The sequence below is a fragment of the Eubalaena glacialis genome, chromosome 11, assembly GCF_028564815.1.
Source record: "Eubalaena glacialis isolate mEubGla1 chromosome 11, mEubGla1.1.hap2.+ XY, whole genome shotgun sequence".
Taxonomy (NCBI): domain Eukaryota; kingdom Metazoa; phylum Chordata; class Mammalia; order Artiodactyla; family Balaenidae; genus Eubalaena; species Eubalaena glacialis.
The window spans coordinates 31,893,473-31,919,019 of NC_083726.1; positions in this window are offsets into that span (position 1 = coordinate 31,893,473).

A 25,547-nucleotide genomic window follows, 5' to 3' on the forward strand; every position below is an offset into this window, starting at 1 on the left:
AATTGAGGTTTATGATAAAAGTCATGTAATATGTATAAGGTCAAAATATAATAAGAGATGGTGCTGGAAATTGAACCAATGTTTGACTGATTCCAAAGCCTGTGCTCGATTGTCTAGTTCAATCTAAAATTTTCTTAATTACACTGATTGGAGTTCATAGTGTAATTCTCTTCCTCTTTGAAGCCGGTTGCTAGATGTTAGACATTTGTATTTCAACAGCTTTTTCTGAAGGAAACCACTTGGGACTTTGATGTCCTGCAACACTCCTTCACGGTTCAGAACGTGTCTCCATTCCTTCATGGATATCGGTTACACAATAAGGAAACCATTTGAGGGGATCAGTCATTTGAGTAATGGGGTCAGTTTGACCCTGGTGGGGTAATTATGTATTTTCAAATTTCAACTGACTTAGGGGGTTAGATCATGTCCCATATTGCCGTGTAGAGCTTAGGCTTCCATATTTTGGCTTGGGACTGGAGCCAGAATGAAGACAGGCAACACAAAAAGTGGCAGGAAGAAGCTACGGGCAGTGGCATCAGGAGAAAAAAAAGCCTGTATGATCTTCTTCCTTGCTTTGATTCCCGCTTGAAAATTAGTGTCTCTGAGAGGGGAAATACCTGAGGCAAGGTCTTCAGAGCACCTCTCTCTGACTTCTCCCTTCCTTTATTCCTCCTTCTTTCCCTCTACCAATTCTTTTCAGGTTTCCAGGTTTTCTCCTGGACTTCTGAAATAAAATAATACTCATCACTCGGTCTGGCAAAATCATTAAAACATCAACATTGGTTCTAAGATCACAATATTGACCTTCAAGATTGATTACCTGGCATTTTCTTGGCATCCTGTTAAGATTGTATTCATCATTTTTTATTTGTTGATTTATCTCTGAATTAAAACTGGTTGTCTTTTAGTTTTGCCTGATTTTCTTTTTACCCAATAATTCAATAGATACTCCTCAAACTCTACTGATGACTTCTCCTCTTATAATTGATAAATGCCCCAGTCTCTGCCCTGCAACCCTTCTCTAGCCATACTCCTTTCTTAGGTGAACTTGCCCAGGCCCATGACATTAGAAACCATCTAATGCTGCTAACCAACCGATTTATATCTCCATTCCTGACTATTCTCTCCCAAACTCAAGTCATGTATCTGATTGACTATTTGACAACGTCTCTTCTTGAATGTCTAATAGTCATCTCCATCTTATCAAGTTGAAAATAGAATTCTTAAGACATCTCAAATTTTATTTTCCCAAAACCTTTCCCATCACTGTAAATGGCAACAACTCCCAACCATTTGCTTAAGCCCCAATTTTAGTAATCACAGCTGGTTTCTTGAGTTCCCTGCCTCCTCACTTCAATCCACAATCAAGTCCCATTGCCTCAACCTAAATCTGACCACTTCTTATCTCCACTGCTACCACCTTAATCTAAACCACTATCCTGTTCAGTCTTAATATAGCAAGAGCCTTCTAACTGTCTCCTTGCCTCCATTTCTGCCCTTTGACCATCTATTTTCCACACAGCAGCCAGAGATACCTTTAAATTTATAAAAGAGATCTGTCACTCTTCTGCTCAAAATTCTTCAACAGCTTCCCATCACACTAAAATAAAACTCAAACTACTTATCATGGTCTACAAAACCTACCCTACACAGTCTGTTCCTGCTTTCCCTTCTGACTTCATATTCTCCCAATTTCTCCTTTTCTGTTCCGGACTGACCTTCTTGCTAGTCCTCAAACAGGCCAAGATTGTTCCCACCTAATATCTTTATACTTGCTATTTTCTTCTTCCCACCCTCCATGCAGCTGACTTCTCCCAGGGTTAAGCATCTGCTAATTGAAACCTTCTTGGATAGATCTTCTTTCACTTCTTTTTTAAAACTGAACATTGTGTACCTTCCCAACTAGAATATAAACTTCTCAAATTTAGGGCTTCCCTGGTGGCGCAGTGGTTAAGAATCCTCCTGCCAGTGCAGGGGACACAGGTTCGAACCCTGGTCTGGGAAGATCCCACATGCCGAGGAGCAACTAAGCCCGTGCGCCACAACTACTGAGCCTGTGCTCTAGAGCCTGCGAGCCACAACTACTGAAGCCCGCGTGCCTAGAGTACGTGCTCCACAACAAGAGAAGTCACCGCAATGAGGAGCCCGAGCACCGCAACAAAGAGTAGCCCCCGCTGGTTGCAACTAGAGGAAGCCCTAACGCAGCAATGAAAATCCAACACAACCAAAAATAAATAAATAAATAAATAAAATTTATTTTAAAAAAATTTAAAAACTTCTCAAATTCAGGGACCTCTTGACTTAGCACATAATTAGACCTCACACTTTTTTTGACTGTTTGACTAAATACTCAACTTTTCCTTCTTGAATATTGCAATTCTAAACTTCCATAAATCTTGAATTGTACAAATGTTCATTTTATGTCTTGTATATAAACCTTAGCAATTTTTACGAAAATAGAGACCCACAGAAAGCCAGGAAAGGCTAATTTAGCTCTTTCACGGTATCTATTGAAACTAACACTATGGTTAATCCATTTTCTAAAAAGTCTCATATGAAAGATGTTACATGATAATTCACAGCTTAAACCTAAAAGTCTGTAAGCATTTTTGTTCTCATTGACACAATTAATCCATAAATGAAAGAAGATGGAGAGTTGGAGAAGGAGACCAGAAGTAAGAAGAAAAGAGATTAAAAATTATCAAGCACCTGTAACGTGAAAGGAAATTTTGCTGGAAACGTTACATATCTCTTTTAGTCCTCCCTAAAAACCTTAAGGTATGTTTTCACTAACTTTGTTTTTCTGATGAAGAAAATGAGTTTGACTGTTTAATAAATTGCCTGAGGTCAGATAGGTGATTGGTGGTGGAATCAAGGATGCCAGATCTATTCATTTCAATAGCTAAAACATTCTGCACTATATTACCTTGCATATCCAGAGTTATACTCACTATTCAAATATCTTATCCCTCGGGAATGACATGGTTTTATTGGGCCATAAAGTTTTAAAAGTAACGCCATTTGTATTTACTTTCTGCCTTATTTATGGACTTATTAAATCCAACTGCTATTTGATCCAGACTCACTGAAGCTGGTGCTGGTGGAATGGTCTTTTCATAGGTAGGGGTAGTCTAACATCCTGAAAAGTAAGTCATGCAAAACAAGACACATCGAAACAAAAAAACAAAAAACAAAAAACAAAAAACAAAACTATTACAATAAGAGGAGATGAGAAAAAGAAATTATTCCCAAGTATATGCTTAAGTTTGGTCTTCAAAGTAATACCATCTAAATTAGCCCTATAATTAATCTCATAAATGTACTTCTACTACACATCTAATAAATAGTTGGGGGGACAGGAAGATAAGAAGACAATTATGCCTAAAATATTTTAGAAGTCAGTGCTCCATTGTCTCTAATGTTTTTCCTTATTTTTTACTGACTTTGGTTTTTGTTTTTTAGTTCAATGAACAAGTAGTTCCACAGCAATCATCTTACACTGTTTGCACATTGGTGCCTGTATCTTTAAAATCCTTTGTTGACTTTCTCACTCTTTAGTCAAAACAGTAGCTTTCATTGGTATTACATTTATGATTTGTGAAATCTCTTAGATATCATATCATTATCCTAAGAACCTTGGGTTTGCCAAGAGCAGAGAATTTAGGAATTAGTGTCTGGTACTGGATTATCTAGGTTTCACTCTATCATTTAGTAGCTGTGTGACTATTAGACTTAATGCCTTTTTGCCTCAATTTCCACAACTGGGAAATAGAGATATAGACATGCGATACCTTTCTCATAAGATTTTTTCGAATAAAGTATAAGTGAATTAACACTTTAATTAAAAATATAATTATCATCTACTAATTTTAATCAACATTTTAGAATATTCTAAATGGAAGATATGGTTTCTTCTCATGTTGTGTATTTCAATTAGGTATAAGTAAAGCTCTTTCAATCAAAGTATTTAATTGGCTCCTCACTTGCTAATAGAAATTAAGACCAGGCTCCTCAGCTCAGGAATCCCCAATGTGGGGTTTCATTGTGTGCTTCATGAATAGGTATTAATTTTTGTCATTTCCTTGTGTGTTTTGCACGCCCAAATGGAAACACATTTATTCCACAGCACACTAAAGAATAATTTTGACTAATGATTTATTTGGAAAAATTTAATGATGATAGCTATATGGATAGCATATTAGAGGTTAGGATTTGCTCTCACATCAATTATTTTATGCAGTGTGCATACTTTGATATGTTCTTTTACATATAAGGAAAATCCAGAGATTCACTGATTTTCATACATTTATACAAGCAATTTTCACACCCATTATAGGGTACAAGATAGAGTGTAGGTTGAGCCATTAGCACTTTTAAGTCTAAATTTCCTTGTCTGTAAACTGGAGATAACAATTACCTACCTCCCTAGTGGATTATTGAGAGTATTAAACATATAATATGTAACAAGAACCATTCCAGGCACACAGTAGAGGTTAAGTCAATGTTAGTAGTGCTACTTTTAGATAGATGACACAAAGAGTCCTTTGCATTTCAGTGGAACACTGAGTATCAATATGTATCACCTATAAATTAAACTGCAGTTAAATAAGTAATCCAAGTTGTGTGTGTGTGTGTGTGTGTGTGTGTGTGTGTATGTATGTGTTACTGCATTGGTGGCTCAATGAGCTTTACTTAAGATTTTATTCTTAATATGCTTTTCCCAGAATTGGTGCTTATTATAATTTCTGTCCTCATAGTTTATGTGACTGCTTTCTTAGAATTCAAAACAAGCCTCCAAAAGCCCATTCTGAACTATAACAACCTGAGATAGCAATAAAATTTGCATGAGGTAAATATCCTCTTCTAGGGGAAGACAAGTCTGTAAAGGATATAATAAAGCAATTCCTTCAGTGAAGAAAGCAACAGTATACCTGGGTTAGAAATACACTACATTTTAAATTAATTAATTAACTTTTTATTGGAGTAAAATTGCTTAACAATGTTGTGTTAGTTTCTGCTGTACAATGAAGTGAATCAGCTATATGTATACCTATACCCCCTCCCTCTTGGACTTCCCTCCCACCCTCCCCATGCCACCCATCTTGGTTGCTACAGAGCACCGAGGTGAGCTTCCTGTGCTATACAGCAGGTTCCCACTAGCTATTTATTTTATACATGGTAGTGTATTTATGTCAAACCTAATCTCCCAATTCGTCCCACCCTCCTCTTCCCCCTCTGTGTCCACATGTCTGTTCTCTATGTCTACATCTTTATTCCTGCCCTAGAAATAGGTTCATCTGTACCATTTTTCTAGATTCCACATATATGTGTTAATATATGATATCTGTTTTTCTCTTTCTGGCTTACTTCACTCTGTATGACAGACTCTAGGTCCATCCACGTCTCTACAAATGACGCAATCTTGTTCCTTTTTATGACTGAGTAATATTCCATTGTATATATGTACCACATCTTCTTTATCCATTCATCTATCATTGGACATTTAGGTTGCTTCCATGACCTGGCTATTGTAAATAGTGCTGTCATGAACATTGGGGTATATGTGTCCTTTTGAATTATGGTTTTCTCAGGGTATATGCCCAGTAGTGGGATTGCTGGGTCATATGGTAGTTCTATTTTTAGTTTTTTAAGGAACCTCCATACTGCTCTCCATAGTGGCTGCATCAATTTACATTCCCACCAACAGTGCAAAAGGGTTCCCTTTTCTCCACACCCTCTCCAGCATTTATTGTTTGTAGATTTTTTGATGATGGCCATTCTGATCAGTGTGAGGTGATACCTCATTGTAGTTTTGATTTGCATTTCTCTAATAATTAGTGATGTTGAGCACTTTTTCATGTGCCTCTTGGCCATCTGTATGTCTTCTTTGGTGAAATGTCTGTTTAGGTCTTCTGCTCATTTTTTAATTGGTTTGTTTGTTTTTTTGATATTGAGCTGTTTGTATATTTTGGAGATTAATCCTTTGTCCATTGCTTCATTTGCAAATATTTTCTCCCATTCTGAGGGTTGTCTTTTCATCTTATTTATGGTTTCCTTTGCTGTGCAAAAGCTTTTAAGTTTCATTAGGTCCCATTTGTTTATTTTTGTGTTTATTTTCATTACTCTAGGAAGTGGGTCAAAAAAGATCTTGCTGTGATTTATGTCAAAGAGTGTTCTTCCTATGTTTTCCTCTAAGAGTTTTATAGTGTCTGGTCTTAAATTTAGGTCTTTAATCCATTTTGAGTTTATTCTTGTGTATGGTGTTAGGGAGTGTTCTAATTTCATTCTTTTACATGTAGCTGTCCAGTTTTCCCAGCACCATTTATTGAAGAGGCTGTATTTTCTCCATTGTATATTCTTGCCTCCTTTGTCATAAATCAGGTGACCATACGTGCGTGGGTTTACCTCTGGGCTGTGTATCCTGTACCATTGATCTATATTTCTGTTTTTGGGCCAGCATCATACTGTCTTGATTACTGTAGGTTTGTAGTGTAGTTTGAACTCAGGAAGCCTGATTCCTCCAGCTCCATTTTTCTTTCTCAAGATTGCTTTGGCTATTCGGGGTCTTTTGTGTTTCCATCCATATTGTAAAAATTTTTGTTCTAATTCTGTGAAGAATGCCATTGGTAGTTTGATAGGGATTGCACTGAATCTGTAGATTGCTTTGGTAGTATAGTCATTTTCACAATATTGATTCTTCCAGTCCAAGAACATGGTCTATTTCTCCATCTGTTTATGTCATCTTTGATTTCTTTCATCAGTGTTTTACAGTTTTCTAAGTACAAGTCTCTTGCCTCCTTAGGTAGGTTTATTCCTAGGTATTTTATTCTTTTTGTGAGATGGTAAATGGGTTTGTTTCCTTAATTTCTCATTCTGATATTTCGTTGTTAATGTATAGGAACACCAGAGATTTCTGTGCATTAATTTTGTATCCTGCAACCTTACCAAATTCATTATTAGTTCTAGAGAAATACAGTGCCTTTTGAACCTAATACAAAAAGCGTGAAACATAATTTTGAGTTACCTTGGCAAGATGTGACTGGATGATTCAAAGATAAAAGGTATAAATGGCTTATAAAATGTTTCAAAGGGATTATAAAACATCAAAGAATTATTGCTAAACAAAAATTTGATTGAAAATGAATCAGAAACTTCAGAGCTAAGTTTACTTAAAATGAACATGGTTGTAAAACTTTTTAAAAAAGGCAATGGTGAAAAGTGAACATTAGATTGGATTTTTAAAAAATTGAGAATCAAAGATTTGGTAAATGCAAACCTAGATCTAATGCAATTCTGCCAATATTAGAAATAATATTATTCTACTGAGGCAGAGGGGGCTGCGAGCACTGCACAGAATAGAGGGCTGGGTTATGATCCTGGCCTCTACCATGTGCCCTTGGATGGACTAAGGGCTCTCTCTGCATTCAATTTCCTCGTCCAGATAATGAGGATGTTTGTAACACCTGCTCTGCCTCCTTCCTACAGAGTGGATATCAGGATCAAAGGAATAGATATAAAAATAGATTTTGAATTTTAAGATGTTCCACAAATGTTAGATAAGAGTGAGAAACAACAATGAAATAACACTGTAGCTTCAAAAAGGATACATTTCCAGATTTGACTTAAAACAAACAAAAATAAATTGTGTTTCTTTAGAAAGCCATGTGTATTATCCATTAACTATTGCTATCAGTTATCTAACAAACTATCCCAAAATTTACTGGCTTAACTTATTTCATCATGATTCTGTGAGTTAGAAATTTGGGCTGGGTTCACTCGGGTAGTTCTTCTGCTATTCTCATCTGGAGTTATTCATACAACTGCAATCATCTGGAGGTTTAACTGGGGTTGGATGGTATAAGCTGGTTATGTTTCTGATGATTACTATTGGCTGTCAGATAGTTGGTTGAGGGACCTTCAGTGGGGAGAACCTTCCATTCTTCTCGCTCCAGGAGGCCTTTTATCTTCGGTTTGTTAGATTAGGTTTCCTCACATGGTACCTCAGCACAGTGATTCAAGGGGGTGAGAACAGAAGCTGTAAGGTCTCCTGGAACCTAAGCTTAAAAGTCCTCTATCATCATTTCTGCTGTATTCTATTGGTCAAACCAAGTAATAGGCCAACTGAAATTTAAGGGCTGGGAAAATAGACTCTGCCTCTTGATGGGGGAAGTGGCCAAGTCACATTACAAAAGCCCACAGGGATGGGAGGAAGTATTGTGGCCATTTTCGCAGACAATTTACCACACCACAATTCGGTATTTGATTACTCATCTTTTAAATTATTGGTAAAGGAAGGACACTCCTTGAGGGAGTTGCAATTGCACAAATCCCAAAGAAAAAGTCACATTTTCAATAGAGACACTTAATTAAGAATGGTAAGACTGGGAGTTTGGGATTGACATGTATATACTGCTATATTTAAATTGGATAACCAACAAGGACCTACTGTATAGCACAGGGAACTCTGCTTGATATTCTGTAATAACCTGAATGGGAAAAGAATTTGAAAAAGAATATACACATGTATATGTGTAACTGATCACTTTGCTGTATACCTGAAACTAACACAACATTGTTAATCAACTATACTACAATATAAAGTAAAAATTAAAAAAAATAGTAGGTCAATGGCAAAAGTGAATCCATTAGATAGCAAGTACAGGAATAAGTTAGGAAAAGACAAGGCAGAATACATGGTCAAGGTAACCATACTGAGAACTATGTGGGTTAAACCAAAGGAAAGGAGTATTAAAGCCATGCAATAAGTAAAGTCACCTTAGGGTAAAAGACTAGAAATCATAGTGAAGGGCATAACTGGAAAGATTTTTGGAGGAGCAGATAATATAAATGAGAGTTCTCTCAATGGGACCCAAGTACGATTGAGTAGAAAGGAAATCAGGGTATACATAACATCATTTCTAGAGGTAGCAAGAGCAGGTGCTGTATTTGGTCCACAATCCAATACATAAAGTTGTGTGAGGACAGGTAGGGTCAAATAGCCTCAGTTAATTGGCGTATGCCAAACTAGGAAGACGCTGACCAAGAGGAAAAGTTAGGTTCACAAATTTGAAAATCTATACAGGAACGAAAGAGAATCCCACCAGAATCAGTTCCTAGGGTGATCTGAATAATTTTCTCAGTTGGCATCTTTTCAGCCTGTAAATAGTGTATGTACTAATTACTTATCAGCAGCCATTCAAAAACACATATTCAACACTCACAATGTTTTAAGCACCAAACTAGGCTGCGGGGATACAGGTCAAGCAAAATGTATTCAAGGGCCTACAGACATTATCAATACAAGTGATAATAGTTATAATAACACAAAGTCTAGGAGAAGTCATAGAAGGGACGTCTCACTCAGGCTTGGATACAGGGCAGGCTTCCTGGAAGATTAATGTCTAAGCTGGGGCCACAAATGTTGGAAATTATCACTGCATGGTGGGGAGAGGAGTGCTGGCTGTATGCTTAAAGGAACCTTAGGCCAAGTACTGCTGGACATATTTATAGAACTCTTGCTTGACAGTTTTGCTCTTAGAATGATAATAACCATAATTACAATTGTTATCAACTGCATGTTATACACTGTACTAGGCACTCTATATTATCATTAGTCTTCAAAAAACCAAACTGCATAGAGTATTTATTCCATTGCACACCCACATACACACACACACACAAATGCAGAGTTGGATAGGTTAGTAAGATATAGAGGTTGGTTTAGTGCCAAACCATAGCCCTTTACTCTAGGGTATATGGCCGTTTGATAAGACCATGGCAGACAAACCAGGAACTGTGTTTACCACCATCCTTGCTACTCTCAGAAAGACCATCAATTAATCTCAGCTAAAGGACTGCTTATTTCTAAAAAAACTTGCTTGTGTCTTACATTGTTTGCATCTTAAATTCTCTGATTTCTTCAACAAGGAAATAATGGTCATATACATTTACGTTCAACCAATATGTAGATGTGGCTATTTAATAATATTTTTCTTTTGAAAATTGAAAGCAGTGTTTCACAACAGGGTTGTGCACATTTCTGTATCTCTGAAGGGATAGCATATTAGCTTGCAAAGCTTACTCAATGTCATACTTTTAAATTTGAAAAGGGAAAGTCATATTGTACTTATTGTTTTTGTAATTGTTTTGTATTGTTTAACAGAAATGAGCACCACATAATCTTCTGTGCTGATACTAGAGAGGCAGATGATATTGATTCTGAGAGGGGTTTGACGGGGAGAGGAAGATTTTTGCTGCTGTGTAAGTGGAAAGGATGAACATTTAAAATACACACACACATACACACACACACACACACACACTCACTCAAAGGGTCCATGATCTAATAAAAAGATGAAAAATATCTTACAAAAGAATGGACATATCTTCTTTTTGGATACTTTCTGATTAGAGTAGGAATTATATAGTTGGGGGAGGGGCTTGCGGTACATTAGAGTCACAATGTGGATCCTTATCTTCATTCCTAAGCTTTGCAGGAAGTCTTTCAGAATATAATACTGAGAATCTGTAAGACTACTTTTGACTTACAGTGGTCCATTTGATGAATAAGGAACGTTAAGTTTTCATAAAAGCAAATTTATACATTCTTGGTCTCTAAGAAACTGGCTATAAAAATCTTTCAAATTTTAGCCTTCGTTTATAAGGTTACACTTAGAAACATGTATACAGACTTCTACATAGTAAAAGCAGCAAAAAAGGCACAGTTTTCATATTACTGGGGTGTCAATAATTTCTCCAGGTCAAGCAGGTTTTTGGAATTCATTTGAAGAACGCATTTGCTGTACATGGTGAAACATCTTTTGAAAAGAGTGATCAATGATTGATGACCAAAGAAAAATGACACATATGGAATATAAAGTTGGAGACATGAACACAACCAGCTTCAGAGAGAAACAGTGCAAGTGTATTTAGAATGGACAGCAGGCTTTGCAATCTGTTGCACTGGAGTTTTAGGGATTTACCAGAGACAGTGTTTGTTATTGCAGAACATTTTGCTTCCCAGGAGGAAGGAAGATTAACCAAAAGAAATACAACATTGAAAAATACACAGATGATACAGCAAAATAAAATCCTAGACTCTAAACCACAAAAGGCCCAATATATTTTCTTGGGAATTACTGGAGTGGCCCACAGTCCAGTGCTTCCATCCTAACGATGTTTATAGAAAGAGAAGATTGAGTAATCCTTGCCCTGGCTTTTCAGCAAAGCCCCTGCTACCACCTCCCACAATCCCCACTCTCTTGTGGCTTCTTGGCCTTCTGTAATTTCCTTTTGACACATTTGACTTTTTGTCTCCTAAAATCTGGTTTGCCTGGGGAATGTGTGTCAAAAAGCAGGCCTTATTTACTCATTGGGAAAGTGACCACTAGTGTGGAGTTGGGCATACCTAATGGGAAGAAAGAAAGAAGGGCCACGTGCTCACCCACCCATCACACAGGACAGCCACTTCTGGGCAATGTGCCATCTTTTCCTAACAGAGCAATGAAAACCGCAGGTCAGGCCAATTGGCGTCTCAGGCCTAGAGTATGCTGGTTAATTGATGTTCTAGCCAGAAGTCTTCTCTAAGTTTCAGAAATTCCTTCTTTGTATTCTGAGATATCTGAAATTCTTCTCTCTCCCTTAAGAGGACAGTCCCTAGGGTTGTTTAAAAATGCATTTGCTCTTTAATTCAACCACAATTGAGATGGTTAAGTTAGCTTGTAAATAATGTTTCTATGATATTTAACCTAGTTTCTTAACCCAGTAATTACTTTTGTTTTTATTTATTCTTCCTGGTACAGCAATCCTATGAAAGAAAGATAAAGTGTAAAACATTTCAAAATAGCTCTATTTCATTATGGAAGAAGGAGATAGTATTATTTTTCCTTTAGGGTCATATTTTATAGCTTTGAATCCTGTTATAGTAAAGCTGGAGGAACTCATCAGTTGATACTCAATGTATACTGGCCATTCCCATGATGTACTTCCTATTGGCTCTCTATAAAAATAACAACAATAACAGCAACAATAACAAAAACAAATATATTGATGAAAATAATGACATTGAGAACTCTAACTAGAAAATTTGTAATTCCTCATTGAATAGCCTATTATTGACCCCTATTATGTTATTGTACTGTTATTATAATAATAGTTGATACTTATTGTGGGTTTACTTTGTACCAGGTGGCTTACTAAACACTTTAATGTATTTTCACATTTAACCAATATGATAGCCCTTTGAAGTAGTACTAATAATATCTCCATTTTATAGGTTTTGAATTGATGTTTAAAGCAATTTATTTGAGGTCATGTAGCTTACTAGTGACAAAGCAGGGATTGCAATGTGTATATCTGTCTGACTCTAAGGTCCCCAAGTTCTTCAACCACTGCTTTACTTACTACCTCTACTATTCTTAGCCTCTTGAACAAGAGTTTCTCTTAAGTGCTGGTCTGCTCTTTGATTTTAAGTTCAGCTAAATTCAACTAACACTTGTTGAACCCTTACACAGTCCCAGGCATACAACCAAAATGTTTCTTTTGACATAGGTGTCTTTGCCTCCCTACTTTGCAGTTTCCTTAATGTAAATAAAGATAACAATACCTACCTCATAGGATAGTTAAGTATATTATGAGTAAAAGATAGCTATTATTATTATTATCATTATTAAAAAAACAAGTTCCTGGCATAAGGTAGGTAATCAATAAATGTTGGATGGATGAATGAATGAAGGTATAGTGAGACAGACTCTTGTCTATAAGAAGTTAATAGTATGGTTGTAGGAGCAACAGAAATACCTTAGCTATCTGTGCTTCAATGCCATGAGTTTTATACTGATAAGACACACAGGTTCTACAGGTGCAGAAATGAGCACATTAACCTTGGGCAGGAATGACAAGGCAGCAAATTCTGGGAGGTTTCTTGGAGGAGGAAAGGAAAAAAGGAAAAAAAAAAGGCAGGCTGGAAATGCCAGTGTGGCTCAAGGATTAGAGTGGGAAAGACAAGAAAGAGGAAAACCAATTAAGAGATTATTTGATTATTGTAATCCTTAGGACAAAAAAAAAAAAAAAATTGATGAAAGTTTGAACTTGGCAGTGATAGGGAATGAAAAGATAAGGATGAATTCCAGGGGTATTGGAGTGTTTGGCAAGGCTTAGTGACTGACTAAATGCAGGATGTGGAGGAGAAGGAGACAGAACTGTTTCTGGCTTGTTCAACTCTACAGAGGATGTCATCGAGATGAGAAACACAGGTTCCACAGTGTAATTCTAGGGAAATTATTAGCTTCTTAATCTTTACTTTCCTTCTATGTAAACTTAAGATAGTAACAGTCCTTATCACGTATAGTTGGGGTGAGGCTAAAGTGATATGACAACAGGTGAACAATTCAGCACAATGGCTGGCACTTAGTAAGTGCTCGATACATAGCTCTCTTACTCTGTGGGGTTGGCAGTAGGGCCGGAACAGCAAAGAGCAAATACATTTAGTGATGTGGTATCTAGTATGAGTTACTTATAAGTCATCTAGATCAGTGTATGGAATTCCTGAAAGAACATCTGGTACTTTGTGAATGTCAGGAAAAGAAGACACACCCTTTCGGCTGAAATGTGATTTTAGAGATGTTTTCAATTTAAGTACAAGAGATCACAAAATCAATCATGGCCCTTTCTGAGGTTGATAATAGGGTTAGCCAGTAAGGAAGGCATGTTTGAGGAGGAGTCTCTGTCACCCCCACTAGAGGACAAATCTAGGACTCTCACAGCCTCTATAATTCCATCTTCGAAAGCAGACTGTGACTGCTTGCTTCTGGAATGCAGTAGTTGCCACCCAAACCCAGAAAACTATCTTCCTTCCTCCAAATTGCACTTTGGGGGTCATAATCACTCTTGACTTACTAATGGGGAGGAGTTAAATCTACTTTTTAATTCAGATTTAATTGGTATGTTATCATGCTCAACCTATTGCTATTTTCTATTTGAGCACAGCTATTTAGTCTGTAATCATTTCTCCCACTTTATATTTTTTTACTGCTTGAAATTGGTTTTTGGTTCATTTTACCATTTAAAATTTCCTCATGGTATTGATATTTAAAATAGCCCATGGTCTTTGGCTCTTTATTTATAAAATAAAATTGTATTTAGTTTATTCCTTCGTGAGATTCATCCCCTATTTTACTCAGGAACTGGAGTAAGAGGTGGACTCTTGCATTTTGTGGGATTTTTAGTGACGGCCTGTATTTTAAAAGTAAGTGAATGTGAAAGATGAACTCTTTATTCATACTAAATCCAACCATTTAGCACTCAGCCTTATATGAAAAGAAAATCCATGATATCCAATAGCCAACTATTTGCCAAATCAGTGAAATATCTGGCTCTAGGATTTTTATATCATTTTTTGATAGCAAATAACTGACTTGTAGATTAACTTCAGTTCTTAAGGTATCACAGAGACGTGTAGATGTATTCTTTTTTAATTATTATGCAGACCAACTCAAGTCATAAATAGTACAATTCAGTTTCTTCATGAAGCAAAGTGAAGCACAGTTTAAAAATATACATATGGACCTTCTGAGGAAAGTAAAGCAGAAATATTTCCCGTTAATAGAACATTTAACAAACACAAAAAATAATTTGAAGAACATTTTCAGCTAAGGAATTTGGGGGAGTAAATTAACAGTACAGTTTGTCGAATCTTTGCCTGACATGTACTGTTTATGCAAAATGTTGCCAGCAGACTCATATCTTAACTCACCCAACACCAAATGCAGCCCAGACTGTTTATGTAACCTAAGAACTCACTCTATAAGTGACTGTTTTTTCTTGAATTAGCATTTATGAAGCAAAACACTTACCTATTCACGGTAAATAAATAAACTGACATTTTAAAACTTTGATTTGGAAGCTGTTTAAATATTTAGAGAATAGAATAAGTTCCAAATTTGTTTATGAGAAAATGAACATCAATGACTCTCTTCTGTAGTCTGTACTAAGGCACAAGAGCAGATTTCTGATTAGATTTTACACACTTTGAATATTTTAGAGTACACATTCATTTTTATTTGTCAAAATTTTAATCCACTTGTTATATTGCAGAATAAATATCTTATTGAAGATTTATCTTGTAGATTTGTTTCCCTTTTTCTTTCCATGATCAGAAAGTCACCTTGTTGTCTTTAGCCTGGTAAGCTACCTTTGAGGAAATAAATCACTCCCTTTCTGACTCTGTGTGTGTGTGGTGTGTGTGTGCATGCACGCACAGGTGGGAGGAGGAAATTATAGGGTTCTTTGAGGCAATCAGAATTACCACCCCAGGTAGTTAGGCAGGTTACCCCATAGCAGTGCTTATTTAAAAAGGGTGTTATGACCCCCTTTATCTTTCAGGAGCATAAAAAGAATTGAAATTTTGGAGTGAAATACCCCAGTGAAGGAAAGGGCAAGATGGTTTTAAGTTTGCAGATGGACACGAGAATTAATTCTGACACTCTTTTTAAAAAATAATTTTATTTAATTAATTAATTAATTATATATTTTTTGGCTGCGTTGGGTCTTCGTTGCTGTGCGCGGGCTTTTCTCTCTAGTTGCGGCGAGCAGGGGCTACTCTTCATTGCGGTGCGCGGGCTTCTCACTGCAGTGGCTTCTCTTGTTGCGGAGCACGGGCTCTAGGCGTGCGGGCTTCAGTAGTTGCAGTATGTGGGTTCAGTATTTGCAGCACATGGGCCCTAGAGTACTTGGGCTTCAGTAGTGTGGCACATGGGCTCAGTAGTTGTGGCGCACGGGCTTAGTTGCTCCGCAGCCTGTGGGATCTTCCAGGACCAGGGCTTGAACCCGTGTCCCCTGCATTGGCAGGCGGATTCTTAACCGCTGTGCCACCAGGGAAGTCCCAATTCTGGCACTCTTGAAGCAGCATTTTAAGGGACTGGCCAGCCTGAGGTGTTGTAAACAATACCAGGCTGAGGTTGGCTTGGGAGAAAATTCACGTTCCTGTGCAGGAACCTGGACCCAGGGTACATCCCCATCACCTCTGTGACTGTAAAGCCTTTAGAACCAAAAGCAGTGACAGGCTTCTCTCCTTGGGGAGTGGAGGTCAGTCTTCCCACCCTTCAGACTCCTTGGACCATGGGCTTCCTACCAATCCGACAGGTGAGGATTTGACTGGTTTTATTTTTTTTAAATAAGCAAAACTACCATAATTTAAAATTGGTATAGCAATTCATAGCAGCTTTATTTTAGGTGACTTCAGCATTTTTGCTTTCTTTTGCAACAGGTACCAGCATTAAGCAGTATGCCCTAGTGTCAGAGCTAATTGCATTTTCAGACCATGTTGGGGCAAGTGGTTGGAAATACAAAATAAGGAGCAGAAACTGAGGGTATCTTTTTGAATATAGAGTTCCATCTCACCTGAAGATACATTAATCTCTTGGGTAATTCAGACTACTGAACTGTCTCTAGAGTGGCAAATAACAGAAAAAAATAGAGACAGCGAAGAGATAGCTTAAGTGGTTGTGTCTTGGAGGTAACTGAAGTGCTCTGAGCCAAGGCCACAATGACTATAGCAGGAAGTTTCAAGGAGCTAAAACTGTGTTTGGGAATATAGGCCATGCTGGTTGAATTTCTTAACTCTTACCAAAATATATTAAAATTAAAATATATATACACCCCCTAATTTAACAATTCTACTATTGAACATGTTTCCTAAAGAAGTAAAAGCACTATTATGTGAGAAGAAATGTAAATGTAGGAAGAGATGGAGATTTTTATATTAATTTATTGACACAAATATAGAGATGTTTATGGCAGGATTGTTTGTGGTGGACAAAAAAAAAACCCTGGGAAATTGAGAATATTTATCAGTAGATGAATGATTGAATACATTTTGGCACGTCCATGCTATGCAATATTATGCAAAATTAAAACAATGACATACAATTATATGTGCATTGTTCCAGATTGATTACTAGGTTACAAAAGTAAATTTAGGGTGATGTGCATAATATGATAACATGATCCCTTTGTACTAAATCAAAATAAAAACTGTGTGTGTGTGTGTGTGTGTGTGTGTGTGGTACATGTGCACAGGTGCACATTTTTGTGAGTATGGAGAAAGATGTGGAAGGATACACCAGACTGTTATTTGTTATCTCACTGGAGCAGGATTGGAAGAGTTGATGGGGTAGGAGGTAGGATCTATAAACTAAATCACTTTTAATGACTAGGTTTGTTTAGAGTTGCTTGATTATCAGAGTTTTCAAATTCAGTCTCTTTAAAATGAAAAACAAAACAACAACAAAAAACACAAAAAATTGGCCTAAAGTTGCCAATTTTTTACTTTGTCAAAATAGAACATTTAAAAAATTTATATTATCAATATTTTATAAAAGAAAAGACACTTAAAACAAAAAGAAAGGAAAGGCATGAGCTAGAGGTGTTCTTTCCAAGAAAGGTAACCTTTCTTTCTTGGAAAGATAACCACATGTAATATTGCTCTTATTTTTCTCAACATAATTCAGTGAAAACCTTATCATGGACCAGTGCTTTCCACTGAACTCAGAGTCAGGACATTCAGATTTTAGCACTCACTTTCTCAGCTTTAGACAACTTAACCCCTCTGGGCTATCTCATCTGGAAGGTTCATCAGATAAGTCTTTAAAGCCCTTTTACCTTGTAATATCTTATTATTCATGATGATTTCACTTCTCACTCTTCGAACAACTCCTCTGTTCTTATTCATTCATTCATTTAGCAAATGTTTATGGAGCACTTATCTATAGACCAGGCATTGTGATTGCCACTGGGAATGTAGCCATGAACAAGATAGGCAAAGTCCTTTTTCTCTGAAAGCTTAAGTTCTCTTGGGGGGACAATAAGGAAGCCAGTGAGTAAATAGACAGAGAATTATAGATTGTGGCAAGTGCCTCTGTGGCAATAAATAGGTCGATGTGATGGAGTGTGAATGTGGAGGCTTTAAGGAAAAGTAACCTGAGCTGAGTTTCCAAGGAAGGGCTTTCTGTGGATTTGAGCTGAGACCTGAAGAATGAGTAGGCATCAGCTACATGGAATCTGGATAAAGAGCACGCCATGCAGAGGTAACAGTTCATGAATTGGTAAAGGACTTGGTTACTCCAGGGACAGAAAGGAGGCCAGCGAAGCTGAAGTGTAATGAACAAATGGGGGAGGGGAGTGAAGGAGTAGGTTTGACCAAAAAAAGGATAAAGAAGTGGGCAGCCAGATCACAGATTGAATTTTCATATAAATGCAATGGGAAGCCATTAAAAGGTTCTAAGCAGGGGAACAATATGATCTGATTTATATTTTAAAAATGACCACTGGCTGCCGGGTGAACAATGGATGGTTTGGATGGCAGGGACAACAATTTCGAAGCTATTGCAGCAGTCCAGGTAAGATATGATGCTACTTTGGATTAGGACGGTAATGAAGAAAATAGAGTGGAGTGGAACAATGCAAGAGTATTTTGGAAGTCAGATAGACTAGAATTTCTGGATTGGTTGCAAGGGATAAAAGGAAGGAAAGAACCAAGGCTCACTCCATTGTTTCTGAGTTGGGAAACTAGATAGAAGGTGGTACCACTTACTGAGATGGAGAGAGGACCCAGAATGTAACAGGATTTTTTTTCCCTTGTTGGGAGTTGGGTGTGGGAATCAAGAATTTTGTTTCAACTGTGAAGAGCTGGAAATGCTGATTAGCCATCCAGGTAGAGACATCAAGTAGTGGTTAAGGGGCTCAGGGGAAAAGTCAGGGCAGGAGATAGACATTGAGATCATCAGCATATGAATGATGTTTAAAGTTATTTAAAGAGAAAGAGGGTGTTGAAGCTTCAGCCCTAGGCAGTTCAATATCTATAGGTTGATTCCAGATCTACCAGCAAAGCTAACTAAGAAACAGTGATGTGTGAGGTAGGAAGGAATATCCATGGTGTGCTAAGATGTCTGTAATTTATTTTAAAATACCTCAGCATAGACACTGTGATATGACGTCTGTGTCATCAACTGCCTTACTTAGGAGTTCACGGAGAATAGTAGACTCAACATTTAATCAGAAAAGATTACGCTCTGGGACATCTTTATTTTACGCTGGCGTAAGAAGCTCTACTTATATTGGAAGTGGTGTTTCATTGATTAAATTAGCTTTTCAATTAACAAGAGGATGTTTATAAATGTTTTCATTATTAAAAATTAGTTTTATTTAAGTTATGTGAGATGCTTCTCATACACAGGATGGTAAAAATATGTAATTTTGTACCTAGTGCATGCAAGCTATTCAATAATTGTTGGATGTGTTTGTTCGTTTTTTTCTCATTCCTTTGAAGCCACTATTTCTCTAAAATTCCTAATTTGTATATAATTTCCAAAACTATTCTTTAACTGTTCTCTTACTCTGGTATTTCTACTATGTCATTTGCTCTCCCTTTAAGGCACTTAAAAGTTTTGCTCAGAGCCGGGAACAAGAATACTTAATGGCAGACCTATCTTTATAAATCACCAGAATTAACAAAAGGTTTTAAAATATGTATAATGTTATGTCCTTCCAGGGGCTTGTTATTAAACACTTAAAATATTGAAGGAATATTTTATGTCAATTATGGGAGGAAAAACTTAGAAAAAGATTTAAAATAGTGAAGTAGAAGAGCAGAAAGAAGAAAAGAAAAAAGTGGTCTGAGGAGAAGATTAGACTGAAGGGCTTCATGCATGCACATACCAAATATAAAGTATTTCTGTCGATGGTCATTTTTGCTACTGGGCCACAGAAATGGACCACATCATTCCCTGGTGATCGTTAGCAAGGGTAAGGAAGATGGTTTGCTGATATTTAACCACACTAAAATATTGCCCCAGGAGAGCGTGTTTTTGAAATTTGTAAGAGCTCCCATCACACTGTGGTATGTGATTTGAACAAAATGCCCTAGAATGAGCTCTGAAACAGCCCAAATATTGCAGCCTGACTCATGTTCTCGTCTAAACTGCTCACAGTAAAAGACAAGCAAAGTACCCCAAATACCACAGAGTAGGCCCTTCAGATAACACTATTTTACTGGTGGAAAATATAAACACTTTTTTGCCCAAATTTCCATTGTGATCAAGGAAAATTTGCTGAAGAAGCAGTACTAATCTACAGAGAATTGTGAAACTTATGAGAGGTTCAAGTTACCCACGATTTGCCTTTGAGCCAAAACAAATGCAATATTTAGAAGCTTTCCCATAGGTATCTAAGGGAAAAGGGGAATTTTCACTGTGATACAAATACTGTTTTTAGGAAAAGGATATTGTGATCCTGATAAGAGAAAGCATGTTCTTAATCTGTGTCTCTAGTTTACTTACATGAGATGAGCAAATTAATGTGTTGTGGTTTTTTTAACTTAAAATAACTCTCTTCACCCCATACCAATTATCTGCAGGTTTTCTAATTAGGTAAAGTGAAGTAAAGCAGTAACAGCCAGACTCTCTGCCCAAGTCTTTTCAGTGGATCTGTTAACAAGAATGTCTCTGCAACAGCTTGTTCAAAGACTCTTGTTAAAATTTTAGGCCATAAAAGTAAATCTACTGAAAGTATATAGGCATTCTCTGTACCCATAGAAACTTGTCTGCTTCTTTCTGAAATAATCTGCTGCTGCTGTCCTACAGGAATGGTCTAAGGATGTATGTATGCAAAGTCACAGATTAATTCACAAAAGAAAAGGCACAGTTTTGTTTGTTGACATTGTTGGCATTGGACAAGCTTTATAGGTTCAGATTAACACTCATTGACAAACCCAAAGGCAAATAAAAAGTAAATGCTCTTTTGTAATATAGACTTTCAGGAAGAAGACTTAGTATAAATACCTAGGGACAATTTTAAAATTTACAAGATACTATATCTCACATACGTATATGCTTTATAACACAGCAAATATTACGGGTAGTTCTCATAATACTCTTACTGGAGGTAGTTGGTGAGATGGTCACATTCCTGAAGAGAAAGGCAGCCTGTGTCCATGTGGAGTCTTTTTCAAAATTCTATTACTCTGGTCCCTTTGGGAAGCAGTATGAAGTAGTAGTTAAGAGCACAGACTCTGAAGTCACACTGTTTTCTTATCCCAGGTCTATCACCTGCTCACTGTCTGGTATTGATCAAGTTAGTCTCTCTGTGCCTCCATCTTTGCATCTATACAATAAGTTACAATAATATCTAACTCTTAGAGTTGTTTTGGAATTAGATGAGATCCATCTCTTTATTTTATTTTTTTAAATTAATTAATTAATTTATTTTTGGCTGCATTGGGTCTTCGGTTGCTGCACGCGGGCTTTCTCTAGTTGCGGCGAGTGGGGGCTACGCTTTTTTGCAGTGCGTGGGCTTCTCATTGAGGTGGCTTCTCTTTGTTGTGGAGCACGGGCTCTAGGCGCACGGGCTTCAGTAGTTGTGGCACATGGGCTTCAGTAGTTGTGGCACACGGGCTTAGTTGCTCCGTGGCATGTGGGATCTTCCCGGACCAGGGCTCGAACTCGTGTCCCCTGCACTGGCAGGCGGATTCTTAACCACTGCACCACCAGGGAAGTCTGATCCATCTTTTTAGAAACTTCTTAATAGATTTTTTTTTTTTAGAGCAGATTTAGGTTCACAGCAAGATTGAGAGGAGGAAGGTACAGAGATTCCCTGTATAGCCCCTGACCCTACATGTGCTTGGCCTCTCCCACTGTCAACATCCCCCACCAGAGTGGTACACTTGCTACAACTGATGAACCTACATTGACACATCATAATCACCATGGTTCACATTGGGATTCATTCTTGGTGTTGTACATTCTATAGGTTTTGACCCATGTGACATGTATAATGACATATATCCACCATTACAATATCATACAGACTAGTTTCACAGCCCTAAAAAACATCTTGCTTCATCTAGTCAACCCCACTCCCCTCAAACTCATGGCAACCACTGATCTTTTTACTGTCTCCATAGTTTTGCCTTTTCCAGAATGTCATACAGTTGGAATCATATAGCCTTTTTAGATTGACTTCTTTTACTTAGTAATATCCATTTAAGCTTCATGTCTTTTAATGTCTTGATAGCTCATTTCTTTTTTTTCAGCTCTACTGAGGTATAATTGACAAAATTATAATATATTTAAAGTGTACAATGTGATGATTTGATATATGTACCATTGTAAAAGGCTTCCCACAGTCGAGTTAACACATCCGTCACCTAACATAGTTACCTTTTTTTTTTTTTTTGGTGAGAACACTTAAGTTCTACTCTTAGCAAATTCCAATTACATAATATATTGCTGTGAATGATAGTCACCATGTTACACATGAGATCCTTATTCATCTTATAATTGAATGTTTGTACCATTCTACATTGTTTCTATGAGTTCGACTTTTTTTTTTTAGAATACACATATAAGTGATACCATGCAGTATTTGTCTTTCTCTGTCTGGCTTAATTCACTTAGCATAATGCCCTCTAGGTTCACCCATGTAGTTGTAATGACAGGATTTCCTTCTTTCTTATGGCTGAATAATAGTCCACTGAATAGATATACCATATTTTCTTGATCCATTCATCTGTTAATAGACACATAAGTTGTTTCCATACTTTGGTTATGGTGAATAATGCTGCAGTGAACATGGGAGTGTAGATATCTCTTTGAAATAATGCTTTTGTATTCTTTGGATATATACCTAGAAGTAGGATTACTGGATCACATGGTAGTTCTATTTTTAATTTCTTGAGGAAACTTCATACTATTTTCCATAGTGGCCGTACCAATTTACATCCCCACCAACAGTGTACAGGGTTCTCTTTTCTCTATATTGTGTCAGCATTTGTTATCTCTTGACTTTTTGATAATATACATCCTAAAAGGTGTGAGGTGATATCTCATTGTGGTTTTCCTTTGTATTTCTCTGATGATTAATAATGTTAAGCACTTTTTCATATACCTGTTGGCCATTTGCATATCTTCTTTTTTTAAAATTTATCTTATTTTTTCATTGAGATATAATTGACATATAACATTATATTAGTTTTAGGTGTACAACATAATGATTCAATATTTGTATATATTACAAAATGATCACCACAGTAAGTCCAGTTAACAGCCATCACCACACACAGTTACAAAATTTTTTTTCTTGTGATGAGAACGTTTAAAATCTATTCTCTTAGCAGCATTCAAATATACAATACAGTATTGTTAACGACAGTCATCATGCTGTACATTACATCCCCAGGACTTATTTATAACAGGAAGTTTGTATCTTTTGACCACCTTCACCCATTTTGCTCACCCCTACCTCTGGCAACCACCAATCCATTCTCTGTATCTATGAATTCATTTGGGGAAGGGGGTAGATTCCATATATAAGTGAGATCAAATGGTATTTATCATTCTCTGACTTATTTCACTTAGCATAACGCCCTCCAGATTTATCTGTGTTGTCCCAAATGTCAAAATTTCCTTCTTTTTATGGCTGCATAATATTCCATTGTATATATATTTGCCACAACTTTTTATCCATTCATCCATCAGTGGACACTTAGGTTTCTTTTATGCATTGACAGTTGCAAATAATGCCACAATGAACCTGGGGATTCAAATATCTTTTCAAGTAGTGTTTTCATTTCCTTCAAATAAATACCCAGAAGTGGAATTGCTAGATCATATGGTAGTTCTATTTTTAAGTTTTTGAGGAACCTCCATACTGTTTTCCATAGTAGCTGCACCAATTTACACTCCCACCAACAGTGCAGGAAGGTTTCCTTTTCTCCATATCCTCACCAATACTTGTTATTTGTTGTGTTTTTGATAATAGCCATTCTAACAGTAGTGAGGTGATATCTCTGTGGTTTTGATGTGCATTTCCCTAATGATTAGTAATGTTGAGCACTTTTTTATGTACTTTTGGCCATCTGTATGTCTTTTTTTGAAAAAATGTCTATTCAGATCCTCTGCTCACTTTTTAGTCAGATTGTTTGATTTTTAAATTTTTTTTTGTTATTGACTTGTTGAGTTCTTTATATATTAACCCCTTATGAGATACATGATTTGCAAATATTTTCTCCCTTTTGGTGCATTGTCTTTTTCATTTTGTTGATTATTTCCTTTGCTGTGCAGAAACCTTTTAGTTTGATGTAGTCCCACTTATTTATTTCTGCTTTTGTTGCCAAATCCAAAAAATCATTGCTGAGACCAATGTCAAGGGGCTTACCACCTATATTTTCTTCTAAGAGTTTTATGGTTTCAGGTCTTACATTCAAGTCTAATTTATTTTGAATTAATTTTTGTGTACGGTGTAAGATAGTGGCCCAGTTTCTTTCTTTTGCATGTGGCTGTCCAGTTTCCCCAACCAACACCATTTATTGAAGAGACTGTTCTTTCCCCCATTATATATTCTTAGTTCCTTTGTCATAAATGAATTGACCATATACACATGGGATTATTTCTAGGCTCTCTATTCTGTTCCACTGAGCTATGTGTCTGTTATATGCCATTACCATACTGTTTTAATTATTACAGTTTTGTAATGTAGGTTGAAGCCAGGAAACGTGATGCCTCCAGCTTTGTTATTTTTTTTCAGAATTGCTTGGCTATTCAAGGTCTCTTGTGTTTCCATACACATTTTAGGATTGTTCTATTTCTGTGAAAACTGCCATTGGAATTTTTATAGTTATTACATTGAATCTGTAGATTCCTTTTGGTAGTATGAGCATTGTAACAATATTAATTTTTCCAATCCATGAGTGTGAAATATCTTTCCATTTATTTGTGTCTTCTTAAATTTCTTTCATCAATGTCTTATAGTTTTCAGTGTACATGTTTTTCACCTTCTTGGTTAAATTTATTCCTAGGGTTTTTTTTTTTTTGATGCAATTATAAATAAAATTGTTTTCTTAATTTCTCTTTCTGATAGTCCATTATTACTGTATAGAAATGCAACTAATTTTTGTATATAGAGTTTGTATTTTACAACTTTACTGAATTCATTTATTTGTTCTAACAGTTTTTTTGGTAGAGTCTTTAGAGTCTTCAGTCTATAATATCATGTCATCTACAAATAGTGACAGTTCTACTTTTTCCTTTCTGATTTAGATGCATTTGTTTTCTTTTTCTTCTAATTGCTTTGGCTAGGACTTCCAGTATTATGTTGAATAAAAGTGGAGAGAGTGAACATCCGTGTCTGTTTCTGATCTTAGAGAAAAGCTTTCAGATTTTCACTGTTAAGTAGGATGTCACCTGTGGGCTTGTCACTTATTGACTTTATTATGTTGAAGTGTGTTCCCTCTATACTCACTTTGTTGAGAGTTTTTGCTGCTCCCTCTGGGCAGAGCCTGGGTATATAGCTGGAGGGATTGTTCTCACACCCATTTAACAAACTGCTTCTTCGTTTGCTATATTTTGAGATTTGTGAATGCAAGCTCCATTGGCTCTCAGAGCTAGGCAATTTGGGGGCCTGTCCCTCAGGTGTCAGTCATAAAAGTTGGGAGACTAGATGTGTAAACAACCTCCTTCTAGAGTGAACCTTGCAACCTGGTTCTATTGTTGGAGCAA